The following is a 16,506-nucleotide window of genomic DNA, read 5'->3' as shown; positions in this document are numbered from 1 at the left end:
TGGGATCTAAGCTACCTTACTTCACTAGATTGAACAATAGAGTTCTCAAGAGTCCTTGTCCAGAAATTCTAGAAGTTCTCCGCCATGGTTAAAATGAGTTCGCTCGCTTCGGTCGATGTTTTGTCTGCTAGAGCTCCACCGATAGCCGCATCTATATTGTTTCTCTTGGACGAGAGTAAACCTGAATAGAAATATTGTACTAAATATTGCTAAAAAATTTGATGGTGTGGAAAAGATGCACATAACTGTTTGTATCTTTCCTAATATTCATACAAAGACTCTCCTAAACTTTGTTTAATTCCGTAAATTTCTTTTCTTATGTTATGGGCCTTAGATGCCAGAAAGAATTTTCCAAATTTTTTTTAATTCACTCCATGTAGAATCTGCCAATAGGTTATAGCCAATCCTTAGCCACATCTTTCTAAGAGAAGGGGAAGGCTCTAAGATTAGGCTACTCTTGTGTCACTCCATGCGAACGCATTCCATCACAATCAAGGTGGAACTCCTTCATGTGCTTGTGAGGGTATTCGCTGGGTTGCCCTCTGAAAGTAGGTAGTAAATGTACTAGCCCCGGTTTGAGTTCAAATGTAACAGTTGTCTCCGGGTACACGATGCAAAGAGGTTGTTGATTATAATCCAATTCCGTTAACTCACGTAAAGATTGTTCTCCTGCTTTGCCCATGATGTTTGGTTGTGGTTGTTCTTCTTATTGATCCAACTCTTCAAATTCTTCTTGCTCTCTTCTTGCTCTTTCCCTTTGTAATCCCCTCTCCTCGTGGTCAATATATAAAATCAAATCACATAGTAAACTCCGAGAGGAGCGGGTCATACACAAAAAGAAAGTTTAAAACCTACTATTTTTTTGTTTTATTATTTCTTTTTTTATAAGGAATTAAAAAATTCTAAAAGACCAATTGCTTGGTTCTTCGACAACGGCGCCAATTTGTATGGAGCGAAATAGGTATCGTTAATTCTATCTTGCCCAAAAAAAATGAAATTTATAAAACTCTAGCTATAACTAGAATTAACACGTAGTAATAGTAGAAGTAAGAGGTCGATCCCAAGAGAACCGCTATTAATTGGCCTGGGGGAGGGGTTGGTTGTTTTAAAAACTAGAAACTATCTAAATGAAAAAGACAAGAATTGATATAGGAAGTTTATTGATGAGAGAAATAAGAGAGATTGTGAGATAAGATTCAATTAAAATGAAATCCTAGGGATTTTATGTAAACTAGGCAATTCTATCATTGACTTAACAAAGAATCATGCAATTAGATTATTCAATAGTTCATTAAGAATAAATTCCTAATACCCTAATTAGTTAATTTCAAAATTAACCTTAATCTAGGTCTTAATTGCTTCCTAAAGATATTTCACAACCAACCCCTAAATTGCATTAAACTCATGAGTTTTCTTAACTATTCCGATCCTAAAATCAAAAGATTGAAAATTCAAGATTAATTGCATGAATGTTCTGAATTAATAGATTCTTTAAAGAAAAGAGGAAAAGAGGTCCACATTTTCTATCAAGACTATTAATTCTTGCAACTATAATTACAATTTTGTTATAGAACCATGTAATTGTTGCATATAAAAGTTGATTAATCTTGAGTCTTCAATTCAGTCTTAATCAATTTTATTCTAACTTAGCAAGAACATTCAAAAGAAAGTAATTACATGAAAGAAAATTCAAGAAAAACCTCAAGAAAATGTTAATTTACATAATTTCCCAAGAAAAAGAATTACCTACTAATGGATGATGAAATTCTTCAAGTAATCCATTGATACAAAGTCTAAATACAAATCGATTGATTCTCGCAGAAAATTATAAGAATCGCTCTTGAAAATTCGAATCTCTCTCTAAAAAAAATGGATTTTTCTTCTCGTTCGAAATTTCACTCTCTAAAATGAGTTTCTCTTTTTTCGAAAAGTGATATCTCTTTCTTTTGCTGAAGGACTGAACCGAAATTTAAAAGGTAGCTTAGTGTAGTGAGGCGTAGGGATGAATTGCATCAAACTCCGAACAAAAGAATGAACGCATCGAGTTTTATGTAGTTTAAAAAGCGAGTTTTCTGTTTCATACTCAATCCTCGATGGACGATGATGCAATACTCGACGCTCGATGCTAGATGTCCTTTACTTGATAGCTTCTACTCAATGGAATTTTATGAATAAGAAGAAACTTGATGACTCATTGGTTGATTACTCGATGGCATAAAATATAGAATACTCGATGACTCGATGGTCTTTTACTTGACGATATTTGATGGTATTTTGCTAAATACTCAATGTTCGATAACTCAACAACCTTACTTGATTGTATTCTGGGTATTTACTCGATTCTCTTCAATTTATTTATTTTCCTGGTTATTTTGGATCTTTTTGGCTCAATTTTTTTTGTAATGACTCCTAAACGCCTCGGGGAACATTTTACCTACAAAATTAGCATTTAAAGCAAATAATCAACACAATTTTGAGAAAATTAACATAGAAAATATACATCCTTTAATAACCTATCGTGATCAAAATGATTTTGTTGATTTTAAGGTCCTGAGAAGTTAGTCAACTCTGTATCTTCCTAGATCAGTATGAAGCAAATATTTTGGCAACAACACATTCCCCTAGAGCCTATATTTATAGAAACTTTTAATCCATAAAACCATAAGAACAACTGAAAATTTGAATCATTTTACACTTGTTTTGCTTCATTTCACTAATCATGGCTAAGAACACACGCTTGACTTATTTTTACATAAAATCACTCATAATGCTATGAAATATGACATTAAACACATCATTTTAACTCAATAAGTTAAGTTTTTAAGGTTAAAAACTCTTAAAAGTTATCTTCACCTGCTCCTTCTCGTTCACCCTCTCTTTTGGTGCATATTTTGTGCAAGAGAAGTAGAAGTTGGGAGAGTAGAGTTAACTCTAATGATCCTTTCCCCAAATCTTGTTTCTCCCTCCTCTGGTAAAGATTAACTATAGGCATCTCAACGACAAGGGTGGTGACATACAAAGCTCTACAACGACACAAATGACATAATGGTGATGGGTAACCTCACTGTGCTAGCGTAGTAAATTAAGAGAAATCATTTTTAAAAAAAAGTGCAGGAAAGAAAGGAAGGAGAAACTAAAGAAAATGGAAAGAAGAAGAAGAATGAAGAAGGGTTATCTGATACACACATTAGCAAGTTACACGTAATGTTGTAGGATCAATATGGCAACCCTAGAGAGGAGGTGAATATGATTTATTAAATCAATTAAAACTTTTTCACTAAGGTGCGTCCAATTAAGTAAATTAATAAACTTTTTGCTAGTAAAAAATTTAAACAATAATTTCATGCAAATAAATTTAATCCAAAATAATCAAGAAATTAATAATAATAATTGAAATCACCCTATTTGATTTTGATAACAAGATTGGTAATAAATATACAAAGTTAAAAGCTACCAATCAAAATCAACAATTAATTTCTGGAAATAAATTTGCAATGACTTTCAAGCAATAAAATCTATTAGCAAATTAAATTTCAAAATTAAAGTAGTATAGTGATGGAAAAATTATAATAATTTGGCACAACCGGCCTACATCCATTCTCCAAGCTCCTTTTAGGTACTTTACTAGACGTTTTTTACTCTTTCCACGTCTTAGGGTCGAACCGCTACAAGTTCTTTTTCCAAGAGCAAGAAAAACTCAATCCTTTTAGCGATTGAGGATCAAACTATTACACCAACTTTTTTCTAGGATCAAGAGCAACCCTTACAAAAGTTTAAAAAAATAAAGAGTACACTTGACAAACTCTTTAAAAGAGTGGATTTAGAAAATTTAGCTCACAACAGACCAATTCTCACAATATAATATATCTCTCTAAGAATAAGATGAAAAGAAGAAAACATGAAGTTTGGAGAGAGCAACGATGGAGGCTTAATAAATTATAGAGAATTGAAAATAAATGAAAATTATTATTATAATTTGGTGAAGATGTTGAGTTTAAAAGAGATGGGGTAGGTGAAAATCAAATTTAATTTAGGTCATTGGATGTTGGTAAAAGAAAATTGAACAATGTAAATTTAAACTCAATTAGTTGTTAGACACAAATATAATATAGTATAATATAATAATATATTTTTTAATCATTTTCTTTTGAAATCCAACCACAAGTTCACCATGTGTCCAACTAGCTGTTAGACACAAAAATAAAATAATTTTAAATTTATGGGAATAATACCTTTTTGGTCCATATGTTTTAACTCTAGTTTTTATTTGGTTCTTAGATTTTAAAATATTACACAATTAATCCTTAAGTTTTGAGTTTTGTTTCAATTTAGTCCCTAAATTTCAACAATTTTCCACTTGAAATTTGAGTTTTGTTTCAATTTGGTCCACCGATTTCAAGATTTTATATTTCTATAATTTTTCATTAAATACTTACATTCAATCATTGACATCAATTTTTATTAATTAATAAAAAACAATTAGAAGTGAAATTTTAAATTTAATTTTAAAAGTGATAAATATAGTGAAACTTAATTAATTATAATTTTTAATTTATTAACATAAATTAACTCCAAAAGACAGAAAGAGATTATTTGTGAAAAATTGAGGTTAAAAGTGTAAATCTCGAGACATAGGGACCAAATTGAAGCAAAATTCAAATTTCAAAGGTGAATTGTAATATTTTAGAAATTATGAACTAAATTAAAATCAAACTCAAAATTTAAGAACTAAATGTGTAACATTTTGAAACGGTTTGTACCAATTAGAAACTAGACCTAAAACCTAAAGACCAAAAAGTTATTTTTCCCTAAATTTATTTTCCTTTTAAAACAACTTTAAGAATTAAAAGTCAATCATGTGTCATTCCTCCTATGTTCTAATTACCATCTTTCAATTGATCCATTTTAATGAAAAATTTATCACATCGTCAGCTCGGATTTTTCCATTAAGCTTGTTTCAGCTATATCTTCTTTGTTTGAACTCCAATTTGAATAATTCAAATGTGTTGGAATTTTTATTTCAAGCTTTACGTAATGGAAACTTTAAAATATTAAAATTATTAGTGAATAAGAGCAGGTTTGTTATCATCAAGATATTAATTAATTAATTTGAGATTAAGAACCAAAAAACCAAAAAATGTTACAACAATCCTTAGAACATAAAATAGAATATAGATAAACAAAGTAAAGAACATAATACAAGGTTTGGTGCAATACCATCTACCTTTTGGGGCAGGATGCTCAAGAAAAGATAATTTCATTAATAAAAAGTCAAACGATTACAATGTTGTACTTATTTATAAACATACAACAATTAGTCACACACGAATAGCCCAACTTAGTCAAAGAATACATAGGCTTCCCTTAAATGTGAGAGTTTATCTCAACAGGAACTTATATCTTTCCTCATTCAAATGAAGATCACTTCACTTGAAATACTTAGACTCTCCCTAAGTTAGAGAATCCTTTCTCGTATTGCAGATGATGTTTCCAGATGATCTAGGGACATACTCAAGATTTGCTGTGAACGACACTTCACAATCCCAAAGATTGACTCACAATTTGTTGGAAATGGTAGGACCTTCAGAACGACGAACAATAAACAGTCAAAGCAAATAGCAAAACCTGAAAACAAAAACTCGTTATAGGCTGAGTCGCGAAGCTCGCTCTCTTTAAGACGTTTCGCGACACTGCCCAAGTATGCAAGCAGGTCTGAAAATTGTCACGTCGTTCCCAGGATAAAAAAAACCAAATGAAACCCGATCGAAAATGTACCGTTACTGACCGAAACACACACTCTTTCTAAACCCACCGCTCAGAAAACTAAAATGGAAGAGTTAAGAGAGAAAAAATGAAGTGAAGTGAAAATGAGTTGATTTTCAAACTGTTGAAGGCCACGCCTTTTATAGGCCTTCAGCATGGAACGATAGGGAATGGAAAAGGTGGTGAGCCTTAGAACGTGCACGGACGAATTGCTTGGGTGCGAACGAAATGCGAAGGGGGAGGACCTTTTCTTTTTTTTTTTTTTTCTTTGGTTAAAAGAAATAAAAAATAATATTTTTATTAAAAATTAATAATCACACACACTTGCCTCACCTTGCCACGCCCAACTGACTAGATGGATGCGGGTGGCGGCACGTTGTGTGGGTTCACCTAACCCACATTGGTTTATCTTCTCACTCCCTCCAAAACATGGGTACCCCTTGGGGCCCAAACCCAAAACTCAAGATTGGAGTACATAAGGGAGACTTCCAATACCAAATTTTCCAATGTGGGATTCTCCAACCAAAAGGTTGGTTCTCTCTTGTTTTGAAAGTTAAATTTTTACCCAACAATCCCCCAGTTGGAAATTTAATCAAAAAGAGAAAGAGAGAAAAGATTTTCATCGAGCAGTTTCAGTCTATACAACACTATGCATAAGCAAAGATGTCTTACGACGTGAACCTTTTAGATGATTCAGAATATACTAGAGTAACCCTTGGTTTTGAATTCTATCTCTAACAGCATCTCACACAGAGTGTCATTAGGATGTAGTACGAAAATCCATGCTTTAAGGTCTAGCACGTGTATCCCAGTTTAGTGAATGCTCTAGAGAGTTTGCCTAAAAACTCCATAGGAAACGACCCTCACTTCCACATTCACACAGGTGAGTCTATCAAGAGTACTCCTGTAGCTAGATACTCCACTTGTCATCAAGTATAGATCTCATTAGGAACTGAGTTCAACCTTTCTTACGCTTCAAGATATCATGCTCAGACTATAAGTCATAGGAATGGAACTCTATGTTTGGTTTAGCATGATTCACTATATATCACTCATGATAAGCTATTACCCGTTGAATCTGTTTCTTGGGATCTCTAGTCTACAGGTTGGATTTTCCTCACCGTGATTCATCTTTCTATAGGCATGAGTCTCATCCTTTCTGAGGTTTTGAAAACCTTTTCTCTGGCCAGCTCTTTTGTCAAAGGATCTGCCAAATTTTCATCAGTACGTATGTGATCCACTCTAACTGCACCAGTAGTGAAGAACTCTCTAATAGTACTGTACTTACGACATATTTGACGTCTCTTTCCGTTGTAGTAACGGTTATGAACTTTTGCAATTACTGCAGTACTATTGCAATTGATCAATATGGCTAGTACCGGCTTTTTCCATAAAGGAATCTCTAATAGTAGACTTCTAAGTCAGTCTGCTTCTTCACTAGTTGTTGCTAGTGCTATCATTTCTGACTCCATCATAGATTGAGCTAAAATAGTATGTTTCCTGGACTTCCAAGAGACAACTCTGCCAGTTATATTAAAGATATAGCCACTTGTAGCCTTTGAATCATCCAAAAGAGAGTTTCAATCAACATCGTTGAACCCTTCCAAGACAGTGGGAAACTTTTGATAATGTAATCCTAGGTTTTAGGTTTTCTTCAAGTATCTCATTACCCTTTCTATAGCATTCCAATGCTCTTTACTAGGTCTACTTATAAACCTGCAAAGTAATCCTACAACATAAGCTATGTCAGGCCTAGTGCAGTCAGCAGTGTATCTAAGACTGCTTATGATGCTCGCATACTTAGATTGATTAACACTGTCACCAGTATTCTTGAACAACTTGACACTATGGTCATAAGGAGTACAGGCTAGTTTACACCCAAAGTAATTATATTTCTTTAGAATATTTTCTATATAATGATATTGATCCAAAGAAATTTCCTTTTCAAACCTATTTACTTTTATGCCTAAGATTACACTAGCTTCTCCTAAGTCTTTCATGTCGAAGTTTGCACTCAATATTGATTTTAAATTATTTATGATATGCAAGTTCGACCCAAAGATCAATAAATCATCTACATATAGACACAAGATAGTGTAGATGTTATTATTAAACTTATAGTAGATGCATTTGTCACTTTCATTGACCTTGAAACCTTTAGATAGGATAAGGTCGTCAAATTTTTCATGCCATTGCTTAAGAGCTTGGTTTAGTCCATAGAGATATTTGTCTAATTTACACACCTTTATTTTCTTGACCATGGACAACAAAACCCTCAGGTTGTTCCATGTAAATCTCTTCTTCAAGTTTACCGTTTAGAAAAGCGGTCTTTACATCCATCTGATGTACTACGAGGTTATAAAGGGCAATGAGAGAGAACAGGACACGGATTGATGTAATTTTAGTGACAGGGGAGAAAGTGTCAAAGAAATCTACGTTTTCTCTTTGTCTAAAGCCCTTTGCTACTTACCTAGCTTTAAATTTTTCGACAGTCCCATCAAGTCTAAATTTCCTCCTTAAGATCCATTTGCACCCTATTGCCTTACAGCCTCGGGGTAGATCTACTAAGTGCCAAGTCCTATTTGACTCAAGTGAGTTCATCTCATCATTTATGGCTTCTTGCCATAGGTTGGCATCTATTAAGGATAGGTCAACTCTCAGATCTTCAGGGTCTTCTTCTACATTGTAGGTCAGGAAGTCATTTCCGAAATCTTTGGCGGTTCTAGCTCTTTTGCTTCTTCTAGGTTTTGGGTCAGTTTCCTCTCTAGGGTTAGGATTTCCTACTAGGGTTAACCACTTGATCTAGAGCCCTCACTATTCCTTGATTTAAAAGGAAATCTGTCTTCAAAGAAGTCGGCATCATTTGACTCAATGATCACTTGGTTCACTAGATCATAAAACCTGTAGGCTTTACTATTTAAGACATAACCTATAAAGACACACTCGTAAGCTCTACTAGCTAACTTTCTCCTTTTTGGGCATGGAATCCTTACAAAGGCTAGACAACCGCATGTCTAAAGTAGGACAAGTTTGGTTTCTTATTCTTGAGAATTTCGTAAGGTGAAGTTTTGTTTTTAGATTTTGGGATTTTATTTAGGACATAACACACGGTAATGATGATTTCATCCCACCAATAAGACGCGGCTCCTAAACTAAGTAAAATAGCAATTACTAGCTCAACTAAAGTTCTATTTTTCCTTTCGGCTTTTCCGGTCATTTCAGGAGAATAAGGTGCAACCTTTTCATGTATTATTCCATGTGAGTTAAAGAACTCACTAAAACTGTCTGAGGCATACTAGGTTCCCCTATCACTACGAAGTCTTTTAACCTTTCTATTAAACCGATTCTCTATTTTAGAAACAAAAAGTTTGAAGACATTAAAAACATCACTTTTTTTTCAGTAAAAATAAAAAATAATGGATGAAAAAAATTTGACCTGATCCCCGAATGGGGATTTCTCGACCTCGACCTCACTCCTCAAAATGGGGAATGGGGTAGAGACATGGATTAAAAATCCCCATGGGGACGGGGATGAGGAGTGCATCCTCGGCCCCTCCCCGTCCCATCGTCAACCCTAATTAAGATAGACATCCTATAGGACATTTTCATGATACAAAATAATAGACATTCTATGAAATAGAATAACAGACATCTTATGAAACAAAATGCAATACAAGGTTATCAACAACCATAATACACTTAAAAAATATAGCAAACATCAAATCTCTAACAAAGAAGAAATGAGGTGAGGGAAGGAAAAAAAAAGCATATAGAAAGAAGAAAGATGAATAAGTTGTAATTAGAAAACACACACCCACACAAAAAAAAAGTTTAAAAAAAAAGTGAAAATTTGAAGCATTTTTTATTTTGGGGAAAAAATAATGTATGGTTTAGGTCAATTTTATAGATGTTGGTTTAGATTTAACCCTAATTGATTTAAATTTTCAAGTGAAATCTTATTAAATGGAAGAATCTACTTGAATTTGACTTTATGTATGAGGTTTAAGTAGGATTGGCAACGGGGCTGAGGCGGGGCGGGGAGGCGTCCCCGTCCCCATCCCCACCCCCGTCCCTACCATTTGAAGGCGGGGACGGGGCGGGGATTCCCCATCGGGGAAACGGAGTCCCCATGGGGCCCCATTCCCCGTTTCCTCGAGGATAGAGTGGAGAGGGCCTGTTTTAGAAGCAGTGGTGGAGAGGGTCGGAGGGATTTGGGCGAGAGGGGAGGGGATGGGGTCAGAGGGATTTGGGCGAAAGGGGAGGGAAGAATGAGCGAGAGCGAGAGGGGAGGGATGTTGCAGATTTGTAGAGAGCGAGAGGGGACTAAGGAGGGATAAAATATATATATATATATTATATATATATATATAATTATATAATATATATATATAAATATATATTATATATATATATAATTCGGGGTCGGGGTTGGGGACTGGGTTGGGGCGGGGATACTGTCTCCGTCCCCAGACGGGGCCCCGAATAAATTCCCCAGTTTGACCCCATCCCCGATCAAACCGGGGAATCTCCGTCCCGTCGGGTTTTTTTGCCAACCCTAGGTTTAAGGTAAATTCAAAGTAATTTTTACATGGAAAATCCTTTGTACACTATATCTGTTTTAGGTTTTGAATTATTTCTTTAATTTTGGACCAATTTAATTTTTTCACTATTATTTCAAACTTTTTGAAATATTTAATTCTTTTTCTTATTAACATTATTTTCGAATTTTGACTTTATTTTTGTTATTTATTAATTTCGGTTGATATTCACTTAATGCATGACATTTCAAATTAATGTTCCATTCATTTTAGGAGATTTCGTTTATTTTCTTCCATAAATCAAGTTGAATTGATCAATGTCCATCGAGATCTTGAGTATATGTTGAATATACTGATAATATACTAGAAAAATGTAAATATACGTTACATAACCAACATGAATGTAGCTCAATTGACATAGTACTTGTACACTTTAATTATAATACCTTTGCAAAAAGAAAAATATACACTAGATATATTGTTTACAATATAAGACAGTATATTTTATAAATTTATCTTATTCATGCATTTATCAAATACTAGTATTTGATCATGTACATTGCACATGTGTTTAATAATTTGAGTGAAAAATTGTTTAATATAACTTTCTTTTAATTACTTAATATTAGTTTTATATACTCGTAGTATAGGCTTGAATTTAGTTTGTTCAATATTTTCATGACTATATTGTATAAATTATCTATAATGTTTGTGCTTTTATTTTCAATTTAATTTATAGATGTCTTAGAAATTAGGATATAAAATTAGAAAACTATCTTTTTTTTCCATTGGAATTATTTTTTTAATCTCAAATGCATAGATTTTTTTTCCATTTAAAAAGCTTTATTTTAGAATGTTTCGTATAAAATAATATTAATTACAATAATTTTTATAAACAAAATTTATTTTGACCATTAATTAAAACTATTTTCTCATATCACTTCTGAGTTTGTTTTTGCTTCATTAGTTAAAAAATGAATTTTTTTCATATTTCATTTTTTGAAATGAATTCTCATTGTATACACCTTCTTTTCATTTATCATGATTTGTGCCTGCTGTTTATCTTCAATTTTTTTTTTTTTTTTGTTTATTGTTGTTCTCTCATTCATTTTCTAACCTTAATTACATTCTTGCATATGTTTGTTCACAATGAAATGATAAGACTTGATATATTATTTTAATTCTTCATACTTCATACAAATTATTTTTTATATTAATTTTTAATTTATTATTGATTATTAAACATTTAAAATTTTGTGAGACATTATGTTACACAATTACTCAATCAGCTAACATAAGTTAGCAACATATCACTAACTTTTCATTTTATTAAACCAAATAAAAAATGATATTTTGATTTATAAAAGTGAAAAGGAAAAAAAAAAAAAAGACCCTAAGTATATACTCCTATTTTCTCAAATAGATTTGCTCATAACATTTGGTAGGCAAAAATTCTTATTTAACTTTGTCAAAGTCGAGTCGTAACATCATAAACATAAAAATTGAGATAATAGATATTACACCATTCATCATTCTTTGTAATTTGAGTATACCGTCATCATCTTTGAGATGCTTTGAAGATTAAAATGGTTTGAGAATGATGAAAGAACAAAAATGAGGAAAGAGAGTGACGTGGAGAGGAAGGACAAATATTAAAAATATATATATATTCTAAGTCATTTGCTACATCATCTATTGACTCAATTTTATGTTTAATTTAATAGTTGATCGACCTTTTAAACAATTCTTAAAAATTTAGGGGCTAAAATGGTCAATTGAAAAGTTCAATGACCAATTGCACCTATTATAAAAAACCTAAAGACCAAAAAAGTATTTTTCTTTTTCTAGATAATATGATTTTTTTTTACTTTAATATTATTGAAATGGCATAAGTGTAATAAATTAAAATTAAAAAGGGTATAGTAGTCTAAAAATATTTTTTAAAAACTTCTAGCTTTTTATATATTATAGATATAGATATAGATAATTTAATATATAATGTATTACAAATTTTTTTAAAATTTCAAAACTCAAATGCCATTATTAATTATTAATTATTTAATTTTATGACACACTAATTTCATGAGAGATAAAAGGGACCAACTTTTATATTAAAATTTTAGTTTCTATAAATTTACTATGGTTGATTATTAATTATTTTGAGATTTATGTGGCTTTGAAATTACATTATTAGTTATAATTAATGTGAAATAATATTTTTTTTTTAAAATTGGTTTCTAAATATAAGTATGTATATTTTTTTTAAAAAAAAAAAGAGCCAAATTTCTCACATTTAGCCTTTCTCTATATTCTTAAAATCCTTGTAAATCAAATTAATTAAAAATTGAGAATGACATCCTTGATAAATGTAAAAGTAAATCAAAAGACATAATGATGTTAAAATATTTTTTTACGGTTGTAGTTATTTAGAATAAAAAAATAGTGAACAATTTTGTTACATCTAGTAGGAATAATTGATACATATATTTGAGTGGGGTGTATATATATATTCTAAAAATTGAATTAAAAGGCTTACAAAAACACTCTCAATTTTTTTAAAGGAAAATAAAACACTAACATTTTTTTTTCTAACATTAACAATCATTAATTATAAAATAACTTAAACGTATAACAGGAATAATTTATATCTATGTTTGAGATCATATATTTTGTTGAAGCCTCATCGTCTTCCATTGGTGCATTACACTAATATACATTTATCCAAACATATAGATACGAAAACATAAAAGAAAAGGAAGTTGAGAGAAAAAATGAAACATCTAATAGGAATAATTGATACCTATATTTGAGAGTATCTATTTTGTTGAAGTATCTTCGTCGTCTTTCATTAGTACATTATACTAATCTACATTTATTCAAACGTATAGAAACAAACTAAAAAATGAATAAGAGACTATCACAAGTTTGTGGAAAAAAAGAGTAGACGATAGCTATTTATATTATAAGTGGGAGAGAAGAGGTTACAAAACCCTTAAAATTTCATTATTAAGTTAAATATAATTAATATAGAGTCATTAATTTTGTAATTCATTCATGAAAATTAAATCACAAAAATTTGCTATCACCAACATGAGCGTAGTCCAAAAAATGTAAATAATTAGTATTTAAAGGGAGTTGATTTGATTAATTTTTAATAAATAATGTAAATGGCATACTTGTAATTTTAAATATTAGAGTAAGGATATAGTAGTCCAAGAATGTTTTTCAAACATTCTTGTTTTTTAATATATTATAGATACTTTGATTTATTTTTAAAAAATTCAATATATTGTGTTATATAAATCAAATATATCATGTTTTTTCTTTTGAATTGACTAACTTGAAATTAAAAATGAAAATGTCGAATTTCATATGAAGTTAAAAATTGGGACCAATCTTGTGTCCAAAATTAAAACTCCATCAAGAAAATTCATTTATTTTGAATTTCTATTTGAATCAAAATTTTGGAATAAAAGTGATTTCATATTAAAAATTGGCCATAATTTAAGATACAATCCCTAAAGCCAAATCAAAATTTAGATGGAAATAACAAAACATTTCTCCCAAGTCAAAAGCTGATTGAAACTAAAATTCACGTTTTGAACACATCAAAGGAGCAAAATCAATAATACAATTTGATTGAATAGGCTAGCTTGGTCGAATTGGGTTATATAATTTGGGCCCTAATTGATCCGTAAAATAGGCTCTTTTGACCCAAATCTCAATAAGCCCAAACTTTACGTTTTTATATTTAGATTTTTTATACTAATAGTCTAATTAAATAGGTTAAATTACAAGAATATCTTAAATTCACTATTTTTCTTCATGAATGACCTAATGAGTTACGATATTACATAAAAATTAAGCATAAAAGTCCATAACATCCCATTAATTTATGGCCATTAAAAAAAGAGAAAAAATTTGAAAAATACAAATATGAAAAAGAATATGGAAATCACATGCATTAAATTAGCCCTTTTTGGTAACCATTTGGTTTTTTGTTTTTAGAATTAAGCTCATTTCATCCACATATCTTACAATGATTTACATATTTCTTAAGTAAAATGGTTGAATCTTTGGCCAAATTCCGAAAACAAAAACAATTTTTTAAAAGCTACTTTTTCTAGTTTTCAAAATTTGGCTTGGTTTTTTAAATCATTGATAAAAACTAAGTAACAAATAAATAAGTTTGAAGATGAAAGTAGTGTCTATAAGCTTAATTTCAAAAATAAAATAATTATCAACGAGACCTTAGTTTTTCTTAAAACGGTTTATTTTCAAAATCCATCACAAAAAAATAAAACAACTATTATCACCATCAAAGAAAAAGTGGTTCATATTAATTACAATGGGCATAGACATAGGGTTAACATTGTAGAGAATACGGCATTGCATAGTTGGTTTAGAGACTTTAGATGAAAGGATATGAAGATTAGGGTGAATAGTTATCAATCATCAAGGAAAAAAACTAATATATATATGAGTTCTATCTTAAATAATTTGAAATATCATTAATCTTAATTTATCGTATTAATATTATTATTATATAATATAAGATATATATTCATAAAATAATTGAATATACATGTATTTATATGACAAAATATAAAGAATATATATCTCAATAGAAATGAGACTGAAACTAAAATATGAAGTATATATTCTATAACAATGTTAAATTTGTATCTGTTATAAATACATTTGAATAAAACTTGTATATATTTAAAATAACATTATTTATATTTGAAATAAACTTTGTATGTGTATATATAGAAAACGAAACAAGGATGAAATAGCTATAATTCTGCATTAAATATAATCCGTCAAAATTGGAGATTTTGAATTTTAAGTCAATGTTCGAAGACTGTAAAAAGGAAAAAAATTGGACAAATTTGTTATAACCGGAAAAAATATCCATCATAAACAAAATTGATTTTTCTAATATTTTTAGAATAATATTAAAATTAAATATGAGAGGGAATATACCTGTCATATTTCTTAATTCTAGTTAATAAATAAAATTAAAAAAAATACATGACAACAAATTTAATGATGATATATATTGTAATTAATGTTTATTCAATAAATAAAATTTCTAAAAAAATTAATGTGTTTGAATGTTAGTCATATTTTAATTATAAAATAATACAAAAATTAAATATGACGTAGAATTTACCAAAACGTTAAAACTTATGTAGATATCTAGCTTTGGAATATAACTTGTAAGGTAGTTTAATTCCTCAAAATAAAATTTAATATTTTAAATTAGAAATTATTGTAAATATAGTAATCAGACTCAAAGTATTATAAGATACAGTAAAATATAGGTCACCAATAGAATCTATCCTTAATAGGAGCCTATCAGCAATAGAGTCTCATAGATTTTGCTATATGTGCAATTCCTTAAAAATGTTGTTATACACTTAAGCCACGTTTATCTCAGTCCAAAGGTAATAAATCAATTTGAAAAGTGGGTCCCATTTGGTTACATTTGGTATTGTTTACTTGTGTTTTGTATTCGTACTAACACATGAAGCTCATTTCCAAATCTTTAATAAAAAAAAAACGTAAATTGATTGACAAGTGGAGCGTGTTGAATCCAATTGCGTATGAAAATTACGTCCTATCATTACTGTTACCATTATAGTTACCGTTACGGTTACCATTATTATAATTGTGCTAGAGAGAAAATTTGTGAATTTTGACACAAATAGTGTTGTCGTTACCGTTACAATTTAACCCTCAAAGGTAATAGTAATAGTAAATGTGTTAAAATTAACAATTTCAAGTAAACGCGATCAAAAGCAATCCAATTATATTTGCGATTTAGGCTCATTACAATTGATCAATCAATAGATTTCTATTAATATTACACTAATTTTCATTACAGTTTGTAAATGTGGCCTTAATTATTAGCTCTAAAAGTGCTACCTATTGCAATTATACTTTAAAATAAGATTATATAATTTTACATATATTCCATGTTTTTCTTTCTAGGATCTAAATGTCAGGAAATTGAGAAAATGATTGTAACGCCCCGAGTTTAGGAGGGAGACAATAAATGAACGAGATCAAATCTGAATGAGAAGAATTCTGAGGATATGAAAGTATGGTTAAGAAAGGTTTAAAAAGAATTGTAAGCCATTATCTTTACCAACAAACTACATCTTCCTTTTCGGTGGCTCAATCATAGGAACTAATTCTA

This window comes from Benincasa hispida, chromosome 2, assembly GCF_009727055.1.
Source record: "Benincasa hispida cultivar B227 chromosome 2, ASM972705v1, whole genome shotgun sequence".
NCBI classification, from domain to species: domain Eukaryota; kingdom Viridiplantae; phylum Streptophyta; class Magnoliopsida; order Cucurbitales; family Cucurbitaceae; genus Benincasa; species Benincasa hispida.
Note: the sequence above shows the minus strand (reverse complement) of the source record.